The 18,933-nt window shown below is 35.5% G+C and overlaps 1 long non-coding RNA gene across 6 annotated transcripts in view; it reads right to left on the minus strand.

The window, feature by feature from the left end:
• Positions 1–2,983: 2,983 nt before the first annotated feature.
• The window catches only part of LOC123552570 (uncharacterized), a 45,355-nt gene continuing 29,405 nt past the window's right edge, over positions 2,984–18,933 (minus strand). For 2 of the 6 annotated variants that reach the window (XR_008370767.1, XR_008370764.1), the window contains 7 exons: positions 14,959–15,102; positions 14,621–14,699; positions 13,452–13,567; positions 12,643–12,900; positions 7,375–7,523; positions 6,611–6,753; positions 2,984–5,267 (listed from right to left, as the gene is read on the minus strand). This is a non-coding gene — a long non-coding RNA (uncharacterized LOC123552570). Of the gene's footprint in view, positions 5,268–6,610; positions 6,754–7,128; positions 7,524–12,642; positions 12,901–13,451; positions 13,568–14,620; positions 14,700–14,958; positions 15,103–18,933 lie in introns of all 6 variants that reach the window. The other 4 variants (XR_008370769.1, XR_008370766.1, XR_008370768.1 and 1 more) reach the window with 4 other exon arrangements.

Genomic DNA, 18,933 nt, shown 5'->3' on the forward strand with positions numbered 1-18,933 from the left:
AGTTTCGTCTGTTTTCTATATGATATTAACATCTCTTGAATAAGGAATTTATGAGGTTTTATAAGTTTCATATTAAGGTCACCAAGGCGTAATAGAGCGCCATCTAATGGAACGTCTTTGTGTTCTAAGCGTTGACGCCAAACAGCTTGTGTGCTAAAGATTTCATTTCGCATCCAGTTTTTCATCATTTTCAAACAATTTAATATTTACTTGTAGTTCATAAAAGGAGTAGATATAATTACTGCCTACTTTAAACATATTTTCTGATATATTCTTTTCCATCAAAGCTAGAATGAACGCATTGAAGACAAAATACATATACGTCTAAGATTTTGTCAACATTTCACCGTATTTATATTTAACACTCAGAAAACTTCTACAGTTTTTATCAGTATGTTTTTTATTTTAATTTGAAAAACGTGAATATCATTATTGGATGTAGCCACAAAATCGCTTTTCAACTTTAGCTTGAAACAAACAAAAAACGGATGGTATGAATGAACCGAAGTATACAATATGAAAGATTGGTGCCGTCTCTAGACTTCTACGCAAAAATTTAGATCCCGGTCACCCGAAACATGACCGCTCAGGGTCTGTATAAAATATAAATAAATAAAAAAAATATGAATAAACGAAAGAGAGGTGATATCAATTAACTTCCGCGTTTCAAAAATTAACTGCTAACTTAACATTTTTTTTACCTTTAAATATATTTGATTGCTCTTTGTTTCATACATAAAATAATACAAGCATACCTTATAAACTCAGATCCAAAACTAAAGGTCTGGGCCGGGGCTGGGGGCCCAAAACTTCTCACTTATCCCAAATCTACCTGGTGCGATGGATGGACACCTAATTGTCTTTACGGAGCCAGGAAATTCGATTCCACCGCAAGCAACTTTTTGTCAATATTTATTCCTATCTTCACTTCAATATTTTAAGTTCACTACTTTACCTTAAGTATAGGAGCAAGGTGTGAGGACAGGCAGCGCACTCCTGTCCCAAATTTTGAGCGTGAAATAACATTACATAAAGGAAAAATGCCAATTTGAAACAACATTTAGATGTACTGATAGGGATCTACTTGATGCGATGTGGGAAAGTGTTTATTCTACACAAAATATCTGATGTCAGTAACATCACCAAACTAGTGTAACGGCTTACTAACTGCTGTAACTGCTGACAGTAGTAGCAGTTATTGGCAGTTACAATTGTTGCTACTACTGCTGTACTGCCAACTTCACGCCGATGAGAAATGATATGGATACAGAGGTACATTGACGAAAAAGTGATGAAACTTTAATACTTTTTTGGTAGTTCCAGTATATGCCACATTATCTCATTTTGTTAATGTAAGCCTACTTACTTTCTTAGCTTAGAAAGTAGTGCACAATAGTTTGCATCAAGAGATCGCGACTTCGATCCTCATGATCACTGTATGTATTTCTTAACGATGTGACTAATGATGCGTCCTCCACATTCGAGTTTTATGGAGTTGTTAGTTACTATAACTATTTTGTTTGGTTTAACGTCACATCGGCTTTTGGTGTTAGATGAAGACCCCTGGTACCCCTCCGGGCATATTTCACCTCGGGCGAGCACCTTGGTAGAACCATCGACCTTGGGTAAAGCTACCCGAGATGAAAGTATTCTTTACAATAAACGAGGTTTCAAACCCAGAAAAGTTAGGGGCAAGTAATTCGAAGAACACTCGGTCGTAGAGGCCCCGTTGTTAATTATGTGCGGAACCAAGTTTGTACCCGTACAGAATCAGCGAAAACTGGTTGGGTTAACTGACCAGTTGTGAAATTGAAATAATGTTGAAAACGTGGAAACTTCAGAAATTACGTATGCCGTTTTCTCATTTTCACGAGCCTAAGGGGCTGTTTTCAACTTCAACCGTGTTACTTCCAACAATAAAATTTGATAACTGGAAGGTCAGGGGTCATTTGTAAAATCTTACTATAATGCAAGGGTGTTAGTAATAGTTAAAAATAAAATCAAGATGACTGTGTTATGTAATTAGCTGGGCTGTTAGATACTGTCATATGTTCAAGGCTAAGTAAACATTCATAACACCTTTGAGTAGGGGTTGGTTAACATTTGTACCATGCTGTACATAATCGATTCTGCCTTTGCGACCATCCATGCTGTCTGATAATGATCTGCACTGTTTGCCATTCAGTCAGAATCTTTTTGGTAAGCACACCTCTTTACAGTCAATGGTACTGTCCAAATACAAAGATGGACAAGTTCATGATAGTATTTTAGCAGGTAAGTGTTAAGCATACTAAATATACCAAGAAACAGAAGATAAAAGAAACTGCACAAAGATTTTGTTTTCTTTTTTGTGTGTAGGATGAAGGTGGTAAATCCAAAATATAATCTCAAGGGTACTGCTTCACATACTGAATAACATTCTAAAAAAATGTTATGATTTACAAAGATGATGCAAATTCCGACAAACAAACATCTAGACAAAGACAATTCTAAGTGGTACCCTAAAACGTTTAGGGGGACACAAAAGTTACCAGGCTAGTTTTTGCTATATGCCAAAATGACTGAATGTTTGAACAACTTAGAGATGGACTAGAATCAATCACTGAAACTGTTTTATTTGATTAAACGCCTATTTTTACGGAAAACATATTCAATGGCGTTTTACAAATACATAAAAATACGACACGACAAAATCACACGAACATGTCTATAGGATTGAAATGATAGACAAAATTATTTTTTCAATATATTTTTATTCTGGAAACACACAGTTTATATCAAATTCTATTTTACGTACTTCACAGATAAATGAAAACATTTTAAAATTGTACTGTTTTTAAAGATGTTACGATTTTGATCCTGTCATCCATGATGCAATAATCAGCCTTGTGGAAATAAACACTCTTGTTCAAAGTACTGATGCTGATGCTGATATAAGAATAGAGCAAGCACTTCTATAAATAAATAAAACAATACCACAATCCAATATATATTTAATTTATTCAACCAGAGTCATAAGGCTTCATAAATGCATATAAAAACTCCATATATTTTTATAAAAAAAATATTCCCTGAAGAAGTCCTGTAGCAAAGTTGTTGGAATATTAGTAAATTGTAAACTGACTGTTTTTTTATAAGAAAAATGCTTTACATGCAGTGTTTTCACCATGCAGAGCTTCAACATTAACATTTTTTGTTCTCACTGTAATTCAACTTCCAGTTTAAATAGGATTTATGTCATGAAGGTTCAGGGGACAAACACCTTGCATTTCGGAATAAAAACCAAACTTTCCAAGTATATTTTCCTGTCCACTATACAATAATTTCATAATGAAATGATTACCTCACAGTGGTAATACTTCAAAACCCCAAAATGCAGGTAATACTCAACACAGATAATATTCAGTGCAGGTGACATTCAGTGCAGGTAATTATTATCTGACTACTAGTTTCTTTTTTATTTATCAAAACTGCAAGACAAACAAGAGCTGTTTGTGAGACAGCGCACTCGACTTTTCTCAGTGCTTGACTCTGAATTAGAGCTTTGCCAGTAAAAAAAATTCCAAGTTAAAAAGGGACATAATTCTGTCAAAATTAAAATCAGAGTTATGGGAATTGTGTCTCCTGGTGTAGACTTTGATAGAAAATAACTGTTTTGAGTTTCAAGTCAAAAGCTTTAATAGTAACAGAGATATTTGACTTTATCAAAAAAATGTTTTTAAAATTCTAAGGAAAAAAGGGGCATAATTCTGTCAAAATTCAAATCAGAGTTATGGGAATTGTGTCTCCTGGTGTAGACTTTGATAGTAAATAACTATTTTGAGTTTCAAGTCAAAAGCTTTAATATTAACAGAGATATTTGACTTTATCAAAAATTTTAACAAAAAATTCTAAGTTAAATAGGGGCATAATTCTGTCAAAATTCAATCAGAGTTATGGGGATTGTTTCTTCAGGTGTATATTTTGATGGTAAATAAGTATTTTAAGTTTCAAGTCAATAGCTTTGACAGTGACAGAGATATTTGACTTTATCAAAAACTTTAACCAACACTGACGCCGACGCCGGGGCGAGTGCAATAGCTCTACATTTTCTTCGAAAAGTCGAGCTAAAAAGGAAGTAAAAATACCCAACTGTCTATTCATGAGCGGTAATGAAGTGTACTACACCACTCATACATCCCTAACACTGGCCTCAGCATAATTCTGTTAAAGCAAACTCAAACATAGTCTCCACAATCCAAAGGACCAGTAACCCCACATGGCAATTGTTGTGATAGTTTATAAAATCAGATGGAATTATCTTTCACAAGTGAACATCAGATGCAAAATTTTTAAGAGTGGCATAGCCACAAGTGAAAATGTAAGATATGGTGTACATGAGTGAAAGGTATTCAATCTTACATGTAAAACAAATTTTCTTTTTACTTCAAGTTATGACAGTGAAAAATACACACGACAGTGAAAAAATATACACGACAGTGAAAAATATACACGACAGTGAAAAAATATACACGACAGTGAAAAATATACATGAACATGTATTTGACATTTTTCATTGTGCAAATGTCAGATATATTTCACTCCAATATTTGAAAATTCATGGAAAAACATGTTATAAATGAACATTTTAGTAACTATTAAAAAGATTTGGGCAAAGTCAATTTGAAAGATCAATTGTAGCTCTGCAAACAAAATTTTTTTAAATAGCATGGCTAACATGTGTTATATAACAAAATGAACTGTAAAATTGAATGAAAACAAAAACTGCTTTGAAAATTTTATATCTGAATAATAATTCAAATTAGAATAAATCACCTTAACTGGTTTCATACACATTCCTTACATCACAAAACTTAAAGTAATTTCCACAAAAGATCTATATATAAGTAATGTCAATGTTGATTAAGCCCACTGGAGCATGTTTTTACACAACATACATTTGTTTACTGAACTGTGCTCACATATCACTTCTCTTTTTTTTCTTGAAGAATTGATGACTCCCAAGTTTTCTTGACCATTTTCTCAACTGGTTGTTACACTAATAGATGTACACGCGAAAACTTTTCATAAAGTTACAGATCTATTTCCTCAAGCAGGTGTTGTCTCCACAGTAAATACAGCATGGTGGTAGGCAAGATCTGACCCCTTGTCCATGATATGTAAGTTCAATTTCTGAGGTGTAAGGCAGACTCCATTTTGTTACAAACCCAAAATCTTCACCACTGTTACCACATGTATAATTGTTCTCCTCTCTTAGATACTGCATCCTAATTATAAATATAGTAGATAGTGTTACTGACATATGATAACAAAGAAATAACAAAAGCATAAATGCAGTAATTTGTACAGTTTTTCACAATATCAAACATAGCAGAGAACACTGGGCTGACATGGTTGAAAATTGCATTTTGCAGGCCATGTCATTATGGCTGACATTTGTGTGAAGTTATTATGGCTGACATTTGTGTGAAGTTATTATGGCTGACATCTGTGTGATGTCATTATGGCTGACATTTGTGTGAAGTTATTTAAAAATCTTCATAAGCATAAAAGATGGTATGGAACAGACACAACTTTGTGACAGACAGATACCAACTAGACCAAAAACAAATTGCCTTGACCTTTAATCCAGTGACCCCAAATTAATACAGGTCATCTACTCTGTAAGTCCTATCACCCTATGAAGTTTGAAGGTTCTGGGTAAATGGTTGTCAAGTTATTGATCGGAAACAATTTTCTATGTTATGGCTCCTGTGACCTTGGCCTTTGATTCAGTGATCCTAAAATCAATAGAGGTCATCTGCTCTACATGTCCAGTCATCCTATGAAGTTTCATCATTCTGGGTCCAGTGGTTCGGAAACGGTTTTCCACGTTCAGGCTTCTATGACCTTGAACTTTAATGACGTGATCCAAAAATCAATAGGGCATTTGCTCTGTATGTCCAGACATCCTATGAAGTTTCTACATTCTGGGTCCAGTGGTTCTCAAGTTATTAATTGGAAATAGTTTTCCATGTTCAGGCCCCTTTGACCTTGACCTTCCATGGAATGACCCTAAAAACAATATGGGGTGTCTACCATTCTATGAAGTTTCAAGGTTCTAGGTCAAATGGTTCCAGTTATTGATCAGAAATGAAGTGTGACGGACAAAGTTTCAACATTCTGGGTCAAGTGGTTCTCAAGTTATTAACTGGAAACAGTTTTCCATGTTCAGGCCCCTGTTGACCTTGATCTTCGATGGAGTGACCCAAAAAACAATAAGCGTGGTCTTTTCTATAAGCCCTACCACCCTATGAAATCTGAAGATTCTAGGTCAAATGGTTCTCCAGTTATTGATCAGAAAATGAGATGGATGGACGGACAGGGCAAAAACAATATGCATGTTCTAATTTGCTCAATAGGTTGAGCACCAATCTATAAATATGACAGTTGTAGGTTTAAATCCTAAACAGGGCTATGTTCTGGCAACTGATCGATTGCGGAAAATACTTGTTTTTTTACCTCCACTCTGATTCATGTGGGTAAGTTGTCAGTTACCATGCACAGCAGGTTCATATTTGTAAAGAATGCAGGAAAACTGCCTTTGCAGTTATGCCAAAAAGTTACTTACAAAATATACCTCATTAAAGTCTCTGTAATGTTAACCATCTTCATCTGGGACTGGGAAAGGCAAGAACTGAAGCCTTCGCTGAAATCTAGAAGAACTGATTGTACAGTATGAACACAGGTCATTCCCTTTTTTTCAGCTGTAAACTAAACAAAAGCAATATTCAAGTACATTTTAATAGAAATAGTGCTAGATTTTTCTAGAAGTCAACACTGTGAATGACATATGCTTGCAAAAAGAGAAAATTCTAAGAGCTGAACTTGCATTATTCTAAAATTCTAAAGCTAAAATTCACTTGTTCTAAAATTCTAGAGCTAAACTTATTCCAAATCTAAGATCCTAGTACATCAATAATACATGTACTTGTCTATTAGATGTTCTTAATACATTCTTTGTGATATACTAAAATAATATTGTAAGACTGCAAAATTGTTCTCTACAGTGCATGTTCTTAATATCAGACAACTGAATTTCACAATTTACGTTTCCATTCAATGTCTCAAAGTAAAAAATCAATTTACTTTTGGATGTCCGTATCTCATAGAATTTCTTGTCTGCCCAATACAATTGTCTTCCTTCATTTTGTCCAACTGGAGAAGGAGTATTTAAAGGACAAAACTCTTTATCTAAAATACTCCTTTTTATTGTATAGTCTAAATTTGAGTTATCTCCCTTATTTATTTCAACAATTGGATCACACAGGTATAACTGAGTCTAAATCATTCAGCATTCATGACATCAGTTTATTTTGTTTTATTCCAGCTCACCATCAAGTGTATGTTTGGTTGTACCCTTCACTGGGCTAAGGCGATGATAAATTTTCCACATACTCTTCTTGGTGGATGATGGGTAAATGTGAATGGGACAAATCTCCATTGGGGGCGGAATGTCTGCTTAACTTCCACTCTTCTCTGCACTGTAAAATATGTAATTATTTCATTATTACAAAAACATGATATTTAAGTCTTTAAATTGGTGCATCCACAAATATAGTTTAGTGGATAAACTTAGTAATTCAGTCTGCATATGACTGGTTCAAACATAATCATAGCAGCAACTTCACAACATAGAACCATAAAGATCCAGTTGAGCAGATTTAGTTCTTTGTGGCTGGGTTTAACATCACACTAAGACAATTATAAATTGTATGGCAGCTTACCAGGTTTTCAACATGAAAGTAGGCACCAGGGGTGCCCCTCTGAGCATGACTTCAGGCAAGGATGGGTACCTGTGTAGAACCACACACCTTCGCAAGCTAGCTAAATGGCTACCTCACATGAAATAATTATACACACTAAGAAAGATTTTGAACCCACAGTGGTGACAGGCAAATGATTTAATGTCAGCAATTTTAAAGGTCCAGAATGCTTTTGTTTGAAATGTGGCAGCCATATTTTCTGTTCTGAACATAAAATATATACTACTTTCTTGTTGAATCCTATTTCTAAATATTATTCTCTCTGATATTTGACAAAGGTCTAAATATTAGTTAACACAGAAAGTTTTACTGAATCCATTATTGTTGATTACCTCCCTTTGTAACTCTGGCTGTAACAGTTCATGTGTAATATTAACTTTATAAACTATCTGCTTATTATATAGTTTGAACTTATTTATGCAGGGATTATTTCAGGCATAGGTGAGCACCTATACAGAACCACAATATAAACTTTCAGCAAGTCAGCTGAATGGCTTCCTCACATGAAAAATTCTACATCCCATACAATGTTCCAAACCCACATTGGTGTGATAAAAGTCATTCAAGTTACAACTGTAACCACTTGCCCGTGGACACCCCTTTTTGCTTACAACTACCATAGAAACTCGTGTATGGAATGCATATTTTACTGGAACCATTCAAAGCATCTAAGACTGCCGTTACATTTAATGAACAAGATGGCCCTAGGTCGCTCACCTGAGTAACACACCATAACAGTGTAAACATGTTTTAGTAAGTGCTTTCATGGAGACAAATATTCTGACTAATTTCCATTAACATTGGACCAAACAATGAGTGTAAACAAGTGCTTCCTTTGATTTGACCTAGTGACCTAGTTTTTTGCACTACATAACCCAGATAAAAGTTCATATGAGATTTCATGACGACAAACAATCTTACCAAGTTTAATGCACATCAAATGAAAAATGCAGCCTCTATTGCAAGCACAAAGTTTTTTCTTTGATTTTAACAGGTGATTTATGTTTTGAGCCCAGATGATCCACATTTAAACTTGGGCTAAAGATCATCAAGATCATCATTTTGACCAAGTGTCATGAAGATAGGGTTATATACATGTCCTCTGGAGTGTTATCAAGCTTTTCCTTTGATTTCACTGGATTACCGAGCTTTTGACCCCACATGACTCAGATTTGAACTAGACCTAGAGGTCATCAAGACAAACATTCTGATCAATTCTCATGAGTTTGAAACTTAAATTGTGGTCTCTATTTTCCTTTGATCTAGCCTACTGACCTAGTTTCTGATCCTACATGACCCAGTTTTAAACTTGTCCTAAAGATCATCAAGACAAACATTCTGACTCAGTTTCATAAAGACTGAGTCACAACTGTGGCCTCTAGTGTTCACAAGGTTTTCCTTAGTGACCTAGTTTTTTCCCCCACACAACCCAGTTTCGAATTTGACCTAGAGATCATCAAGACAACTATTCTGCAAAGTTTCATAAAGATTAAGTTACAACTGTGCCGCTAGAGTGTTCACAAGCTTTTCCTTTGATTTGACCTACCAACCTAGTTTTTAATACCACATGACCCAGATTCGAACTTGATCTAGAGTTCATCAAGACAAATATTCTGACAAAGTTTCATAAAGATTCCATCACAACTGTGGCTTCTAAGGTGTTAACAATCTTTTCCCTTGATTTGGCCTAGTGACCTAGCTCTAGAGGTCATCAAGTCAAAAAAACTTAAATTGTGGTCTCTATAGTGTTAACAAGATTTTCCTTTGATTTGACCTGGTGACCTAGTTTTTGACCCCGTAATCAAATTTAACATAGAGGGCATCAAGATAGACATTCTGACCAAGTTTTATAAAGACTGAGTCACAATGGTGGCCTGTAGAGTGTTAACAAGCTTTTCCTTTGATTTGACCAAGTGACCTAGTTTTTGACCCAACATGAAACAGTTTTGAACTTGACCTAGAGATCATCAAGACAAACATTCTGACTAGAACTGGGACGGTTACTCGGTTAATCGGATGCAATTCAATTACTAGGTGAAATTGGTTTCAATTTGAAAAACCGCTAATCACTGAACATAATCAATAGTCTTGGATTTGCTTGTCGTGATATATCTAAAAATACACCAAAATATGACTTATCAATTATCACCCAGCTTCCAAAACTATAAGTCCGTAAGTTCCTAATGAAGTCAGCTGCTGGAAGTACCTTTATAAGGTGGTCAGTAAAGAAATCAGCATTTCAAATATGGCGGCCGATTAACTGGTTTGTTTCGATTTCATACAACTGATTAACTGGTTCCAAAATTTTGAAATCATCCCTGCCCTAATTCTGACCAAGCTTTATAACAAGAGCTGTCTGTAAGACAGCCAAGCTTGACTATTCGAAATATTGTCACAGAAGCAGGAAATTATTACCCAAAATGTTAAATATCAAAAGAGTTTTAAGTTCAAAATGGGACATAATTTGACCAAAATGCATATCAGAGTTATGGGACTTGATGCTATCAACTAGTTTAATAACCCCGAAGAAACATGTTAAGTTTCAATTCCATATCTGCATTCGTTTTGGAGATAGTAACTTGCATGTAAAACTTTAACCAGAATTTTCTAAGTCCAAAAGGGGGAATAATTTGCTCAAAATACGTGTTAAGAGTTATGGAACTTGACCCAGTGAGGTTGGTAACTGACCTAGAAAAAGAATAAATAAGTTTCAAAGCTATATGCCTTTTGGTAATAGCTGTATGTACTTGCACGCAAAACTTTAACCAGGATTTTCTAAGTCCAAAAGGGGGCATAATTTGCCCAAAATACATGTCAGAGTTTTGGGACTTGATTCTATCAACTAGTTTTATAACCCCGAAGACACATGTGAAGTTTCAATTTAATATCTGCATTAGTTTTGGAGATAGTAACTTGCATGTAAAACTTTAACCAGGATATTCTATGTCCAAAAGGGGGCATAATTTGCTCAAAATACATGTCAGAGTTATGGGACTTGGCCCAGTGAGGTAGGTAATTGATCTAGAAAAAGAAAAAATAAGTTTCAAATCAATATGCCTTTTAGTAATAGCTGTATGTACTTGCACGCAAAACTTTAACCAGAATTTTCTAAGTCCAAAAGGGGGCATAATTTGGCCAAAATACATGTCAGAGTTATGGGACTTGACCCAGTTAGGTTGGTAATTGATCTAGAAAAAGAAAAAATAAGTTTCAAATCTATATGCCTTTTAGTAATAGCTGTATGTACTTGCACGCAAAACTTTAACCAAAATTTTCTAAGTACAAAAGGGGTCATAATTTGGCCAAAATGAAGGTCAGAGTTATGGGACTTGGTGCTATCAACTAGTTTTATAACCCCGAAGACACATGTGAAGTTTCAATTCAATATCTGCATTAGTTTTGGAAATAGTAACTTGCATGTAAAACTTTAACCAGAATTTTCTAAGTCCAAAAGGGGGCATAATTTGCTCAAAATACATGTTAGAGTTATGGAACTTGACCCAGTGAGGTTGGTAATTGACCTAGAAAAAGAATAAATAAGTTTCAAAGCTATATGCCTTTAAATGATAGCTGTATGTACTTGCATGCAAAAACTTAACCAAGGTGTGACGCCGACGCCGATGCCGACGCCAGGGTGAGTAGAATAGCTAGACTATTCTTTGAATAGTCGAGCTAAAAATTGAGTCACAACTGTGGCCTCTAGTTCACAAGCTTTTCCTTTGATTTGCCTGGGTGACCTAGTTTTTGACCCCGCCATGACCCAAATTTGAACCTGACCTAGCGGTCATCAAGGCAAACATTCTTGCTAAGCTTTATAAAGATTGAGTCGCAACTGTGGCCTCTACAGTGTTCACAAGCTTTTCCTTTGATCCTTCCGAGTGACCTAGTTTTTGACCCCACATGACCCAGATTTAAACATGACCCTGTTTCAAACTTGACCTAGAGATCATCATAACATTTGGGATCATCTCTGTTAGTCCTAACACCCTATGAAGTTTGAAGGTTCTAGGTCAAATAGTTCTCAAATTATTGACCGAAAATGGATTTCCATGTTCTGTCCGCTGTGACCTTGGTCTTTAATAGAGTGACCTCAAAATCACAAGGTGTCATCTACTCTGCATGTCCAATCATCCTATGAAGTTTCAACATTCTGGGTCAAGTGGTTCTCATGTTATTGATCGGAAATGGTTTTCCATGTTCAGGTCCCTGTGACCTTGATCTTTAATAAAGTGACCCCAAAAATAATAGGGGTCATCTACTCTGCATGACCAATCATCCTATGAAGTTTCAACATTCTTGGTCACGGGTTCTGAAGTTATTGATCGCAAATGTTTTTCCATGTTCAGGCCCCTGTGACCTTGACCCTTGATGGAGTAACCCCCAAAACAATAGCAGCCATCTACTCTATAAGCCCTATCACCCTACGAAGTTTGAAGGTTCTAGGTCAAATGGCTCTCCAGTTATTGCCCAGAAATGAAGTGTGACGTACGGACGGACAGAGAAATGAACAGGGCAAACATTAATTATAGTACCCTATATAGTAAACACTAGAAATTTCTAAGGGCCATAACTCTGGTGATACCTGGGCAATCAGACTGAAACTTGACAGGCCACATAACCTCATAGTGGTAAACAAGTATATTAAGTTTTACTTAAATATTCCCAACCACTTCCTAGATATGGCTCTGGACGGACAACACCAAAACTATATCCCTCCGACTTTGTCGGGTTATAGTAAGTCAGAACTGGTTAGTTCAAATGACCAGAGTAACCTAACTGACATGTTGTTGAAAAACAACATTACTCTCAAATCTAAGAAACAGAATCATTGACAAACCTGGGTCTATAATCCAGAGGACTTTATGTTGATGTAGTGATCAGGAGAATTTCTAACTGGCGACATTTCTGACAGTACAGACAAAGGATATGATAACATGTGTCTCATACAGAAACCTCCACTTCCTCGGAGTCCTCAGCCTTGAGGTAGCACAGTAATGGAGGGCGGGAATATTGCTGATTCTCACTGGTCCCTTTAAATGCTCTCTCATATAACTCAACAGCTTCTTGGATAGGTGCTTCAACTTGACAACAGAACCTACGGAATGTCAGGAAGTTATGATATGAAAATGTCTTGATATATTATTAATACTTCATCAACAGAACTGTGTTTCAACTTTGATAAACATAAATGTCCCCAAAAAGACACACCTGACACAAGGAATATATACTATTGGGATTGTGTAATAGCAAAATGTTTTTTGCCACTTATCACTTTGACATTTACATCTTATAAGACTCACCTTAAAAAGGATGTCAGAATATAACAGTATCAAATATCATAAATCAATAGTGTATGAAAACTGTCATGTGACCTTGGGCTTGGAGATTATGACCTGACTCTTGTGCCTGACACACCTTTTGAAAATCTGTTTGTTTTACAGGCATCCTTTCAACAGTTTAAAAGCAGTTACTGCTTTTTAAAGGCATACAATACCAGTTACTGTTTTTTAAAGGCACACAATACCAGATACCAGTGTGCATGAAAACTATAATTGCCCTTGTAATTCACCTTTGCTTTTGAGGTAAAAACCTGACTCTAGCATTTGAATTTTGAATGGGGTAACACATATGCAAATAAGTTCTTACCTTGTATTTGCTTTCATGGACTTCTTTTCTAATTATCTCCCCTGATACAGATGACAGCCATCTTGAAAATGCCTCTCTCCTTGCATTGTGGTACAGGTAGGTGTCTCTTTCTATTTCTGTATTCATGAATTTACAATCTTTTAAACCAGTGAATAAAAACTTTAAATAAGACAATAAAAAATACATGGAGTTTGGTTTAACAAATACTATAACTTGTCAAGTTTAAACTATTTTACTGTAGCTCATTGTGAGTTTTTGCATCACTCTTTAGTCCATTTCCCCAACAACCAACTGGCATCATATAAAAGGTGCAGTCATGATCCCTTGGGGATTAAATCCATGACCTTGGTGTTATGCAGCCTACACACTAGACCATCCCTCCCCTAATATTTTATCCAGTTTTACATCCAATTAAATATAAGCCATCAAATCATCAAACTGAAAATGCAAATACTTTTTATTAAAGAGTGGTGCCTGGTGGCCACTTTAAATCTCATCAAAATGACTTATTGTAAAATCTCTAGAAACATTCTTCGCCATATGCAAAAGCAAGATTTTTTGGAGATGTTCAAATAGGCTGTGTATCTGTTTGAGTAACTGTCCTTAATTTTCTTTGTTAATCTGCCTTAAAAAGAAGACAAAATTGTGAGTGTAGTAAACTAGTGACTGAGTATTGCAGCGGCAATAAGAAGTCCCCTACCAGTGAAAACACAATTTTACTTGACATTCAATAGTGACCTTGACCTTTGACAGACAACGGAGCAGAAACAAATTTTTACTTGACCTTAAACACTAACCTTGACCTTAAACTAACAAGCATAGATCATGCGTTGACACATTGTCTTATCATAAGGAACATTTGTGTGTAGCATTTAGATAATCAATGCATATAAAAGTTATGGAGCAGAAACAATTTTTACTTGACCTTCAATAGTGACCTTGATCTTCAACCTGCAAGCATAAGTCATGTACATGCATAATTTATATAACGTCCCCTATTCACACACCAAGTTTTATGAACCTAGCTTCAATATTTTTGAGTTATCCCATGATCCAGATTAGCAGACAGGCGAACAGCATTCCTATGATGTTCCACCGGTAGAAGACTAACAAACTTCAAAACAATCTGACCTAGTCATATGACTGCATAAATCTTTAGAACAACTTACCCTTATCTTTAAACTCTGGCAAACACACAAATCCCATACCATATCCTATGTTTCGCACTTGCTTCATATGGGTGGGAACCTAGAAATAAAGAAGCAAAAGATTTTTTTTTTAGTTTTTCTTTCTTCTAACCCTTTCAATGACTTTTGCAATGTCCTGGCAATGACCCAATGACACACAGAGATGGGTTTCAGAGACATGTATGAGCAGTTGCACATTTCATTACCTCTCATGAACAGTCAGTCAAACCGAGACTACTGTTATTTGCTTGGTTGTGTTAATGTTTTAACAGATTGCACTGTATATAGGACTAAATTAATGATTCTGACAATGATCTTACCTAAGTCTTGAGTTCATCCTGATTTCTCTCTGCGTACTGATGCAGCTCCTCCACACCCACTGATGGTGTAAATACAGGACAGTTCCCTTCCCTTGTGCTTCTCGAATGCACCAACTGGATCTCTAACATCTCACGATGATTTTACTGCAGAGAAATTAATTCAGTTACGACAAAATAAAGGCTACTTATAGAACAAGTACCAAGATCGGCATCTATTATTTACTTTTTACCATAAGAGTTTATCTTGTGTTGCAGACTGTCAAGGCTACAAGAATACATATTACAGCCATATCATACAACTGATGCTCTTTCAATCTTAACTGAGGCATATCAAACTTTCATACAGCCGGATTTACACACGGTAAGTTTCTTAGCAACAAATGTATAAATTTACTCATACGCACTCTACATATGTTAAAATGACATGACCACAGAATATAAAGTATCTTAAAGTTAAAAATACATTTCTATTAATTTGATCATTATGAAGATGTAATACAATAAAGTACCGCTGCAAGAAAAAGAAAAATGTAATCATATATAATACTGCCTTGTTTTGATTATAACTTACCAAGAAAATCATGATGAACAGGTATAAAACTATTCTCCAGCATATATTGATATTTTATTTGGATGAATTTAATAGGTTAAAGAACAAGAGCTGTCCGTAAGACAGCCAAGCTCGACTATTCGAAATATTGTCCCAGAAGCAGGAAAATATAACCCAAAAAGGTTAAATATCAAAAGAGTTTTAAGTTCAAAAGGGGGAATAATTTGACCAAAATGCATATCAGTTATGGGACTTGCTGCTATCAACTAGTTTTATAACCCCGAAGGCACATGTGAAGTTTCAATTCAATATCTGCATTAGTTTTGGAGATAGAAACTTGCATGTAAAACTTTAACCAGAATTTTCAAAGTCCAAAAGGGGGCATAATTTGCCAAAAATACATGCCAGAGTTATGGGACTTGATCCAGTGAGGTTAGTAATTGATCTAGAAAAAGAAAAAATATGTTTCAAATCTATATGCCTTTTAGTAATAGCTGTATGTACTTGCACGCAAAACTTTAACCAGAATTTGCTAAGTCCAAAAGGGGACATAATTTGGCCAAAATGAAGGTCAGAGTTATGGGACTTGCTGCTATCAACTAGTTTTATTACCCCGAAGACACATGTGAAGTTTCAAATCAATATCTGCATTAGTTTTGGAGATAATAACTTGCAGGTAAAACTTTAACCAAAATTGTGTAAGTCTAAAAGGGGGCATAATTTGCTCAAAAAACATGTCAGAGTTATGGGACTTGACCCAGTGAGGTTGGTTATTGATCTAGAAAAAGAAAAAATAAGTTTCAAATCTATTATGCCTTTTAGAAATAGCTGTATGTACTTGCACACAAAACTTTAACCAGAATTTTCTAAGTCCAAAAGGGGGCATAATTTGGCCAAAATGAAGGTCAGAGTTATGGGACTTGCTGCTATCAACTAGATTTATAACCCCGAAGACACATGTGAAGTTTCAAATCAATATCTGCATTAGTTTTGGAGATAGTAACTTGCATGTAAAACTTTAACCAAAATTTTCTAAGTCTAAAAGGGGGAATAATTTGCTCAAAATACATGTCAGAGTTATGGGTCTTGACCCAGTGAGGTGTGTAATTGATCTAGAAAAAGAAAAAATAAGTTTCAGATCTGTATGCCTTTTAGAAATAGCTGTATGTACTTGCACGCAAAACTTTAACCAGAATTTTCTAAGTCCAAAAGGGGGCATAATTTGGCCAAAATGAAAGTCAGAGTTATGGGACTTGCTGCTATCAACTAGTTTTATAACCCCGAAGACACATGTGAAGTTTCAAATCAATATCTGCATTAGTTTTGGAGCATAATTTGCTCAAAATACATGTCAGAGTTATGGGACTTGACCCAGAGAGGTTGGTAATTGACCTAGAAAAAGAAAAAATAAGTTTCAAAGCTATATGCCTTTAATTGATGGCTGTATGTACTTGCATGCAAAAACTTAACCAAGGTGTGACGCCGACGCCGACGCCGACACCAGGGTGAGTAGAATAGCTAGACTATTCTTTGAATAGTCGAGCTAAAAATGAATAACTGGTATCATGCATCAATTAATACCTTTGTTTTTGATGGACATTTCATTATGTAACGGAAATTAGCCTACTAACTACAACCTGGCGCAATTAGCTTACATGGTAATACTTAAAAGTCATACTAAGTCTTATAAACGAAAAGTTTAATGAAGAGACTAGTTGAAACAGACATTTCATTTTCATTAAAGGATTTTAATAATTCAAAAACTGAAGGTTTTTAACAGGGTTACAGATTAATTAACAATATCAAAGGGGTTGGAGTGAGGGTGTTGCCCACAGGGGTCAAATTTAACAGGAAACAGGGGTCCGGGGAGGGGGGAGTGGGTGTTCTACTTTCACATCATCTGTTGTTAAACCATTATCCCTATTTTTGTGGAATTCCAGTTAATTTAATTATTCTATTAACTGAAGGTTCTTGATTTCTGCACACAGTTTATTTTCGGTAATATTTACAGTATAAAAGTATTCCAGAAGATAAACATGAGATGAGATGGTGATATAATGATTACGTGTTTCCCTTAAGTAAATAAAGGGAAATAAACAACAATAGTCTGGATAAGATGCAGATCTTAGGAATTTATATTGTTTGTTTGTTTTTTTGGTTCTTTTTTTTTAATATGAACATTTTTTTGAAAAAGAAATTTCTACCAAAGTTCCAAAGGACCTTCTTATGAATTTTATTTTCAAATAAAGATGTAAAACAAGAGGACCATGATGGTCCTGAATCGCTCCCCTGTCCCCACATGGCCCAGTTTTGAACTGAGTATGACGTGGATTTTTCTTTTATTTGACATAGTGACCTAGTTTTTGAGCTCATGTGACCCAGTTTTGAACCTGACCTAGATATCATCAAGATAAAAATTCTGACCAATTTTCATGAAGATCCATTGAAAAATATGGCCTCTAGAGAGGTCACAAGGTTTTTTATTATTTGACCAACTGACCTAGTTATTGACGAAACGTGACCCAGTTTCGGACTTGACCTAGATATCATCAAGGTGAACATTCTGACCAATTTTCATGAAGATCCATTCAAAAGTATGGCCTCTACAAAGGTCACAAGGTTTTTCTATTTTTAGACCTACTGACCTAGTTTTTGACCGCACATGACCCAGTTTCGAACTTGACCTAGATATCATCAAGATGAACATTCAGACCAACTTTCATACATATCCCATGAAAAATATGGCCTCTAGAGAGGTCACAAGTTTTTTTTATTATTTGACCTACCAACCTACTTATTGATGACACGCAACCCACTAGATATCATCAAGGTGAACATTCTGACCAATTTTCATGAAGTTCCATTCCAAAGTATGGTCTCTAAAGAGGTCACAAGGTTTTTCTATTTTTAGACCTACTGACCTAGTTTTTGACAGCAATTGACCTAGTTTCGATCTTGACCTAGATATCATCAAGATAAACATTAAGACCAACTTTTATACAGATCCCATGAAAAATATGGCCTCTAGAGAGGTCACAAGGTTTTTTTATTATTTAACCTACTGACCTAGTTATTGAGGGCACATGACCAACTTTCGAACTGGATCTAAATATCATCACGGTGAACATTCTGACCAATTTTTATGAAGATCCATTCACAAGTATGGCCTCCAGAGAGGTCACAAGGTTTTTCTATTTTTAGACCTACTGACCTAGTTTTTGATGGCACATGACCCAGTTTCGGACTTGACTTACATATCATCAAGATGAACATTCAGAGCAACTTTCATACAGATCCCATGAAAAATACGGCCTCTAGAGAGGTCACAAGGTTTTTCTATTATTTGACCTACTGACCTAGTTTTTGATGGCATGTGACCCAGTTTCGAACTTGAACTAGATATCATCAAGGTGAACATTCTGACC

The sequence above is a fragment of the Mercenaria mercenaria genome, chromosome 4 (genome assembly GCF_021730395.1).
Source record: "Mercenaria mercenaria strain notata chromosome 4, MADL_Memer_1, whole genome shotgun sequence".
NCBI classification, from domain to species: Eukaryota; Metazoa; Mollusca; class Bivalvia; order Venerida; family Veneridae; genus Mercenaria; species Mercenaria mercenaria.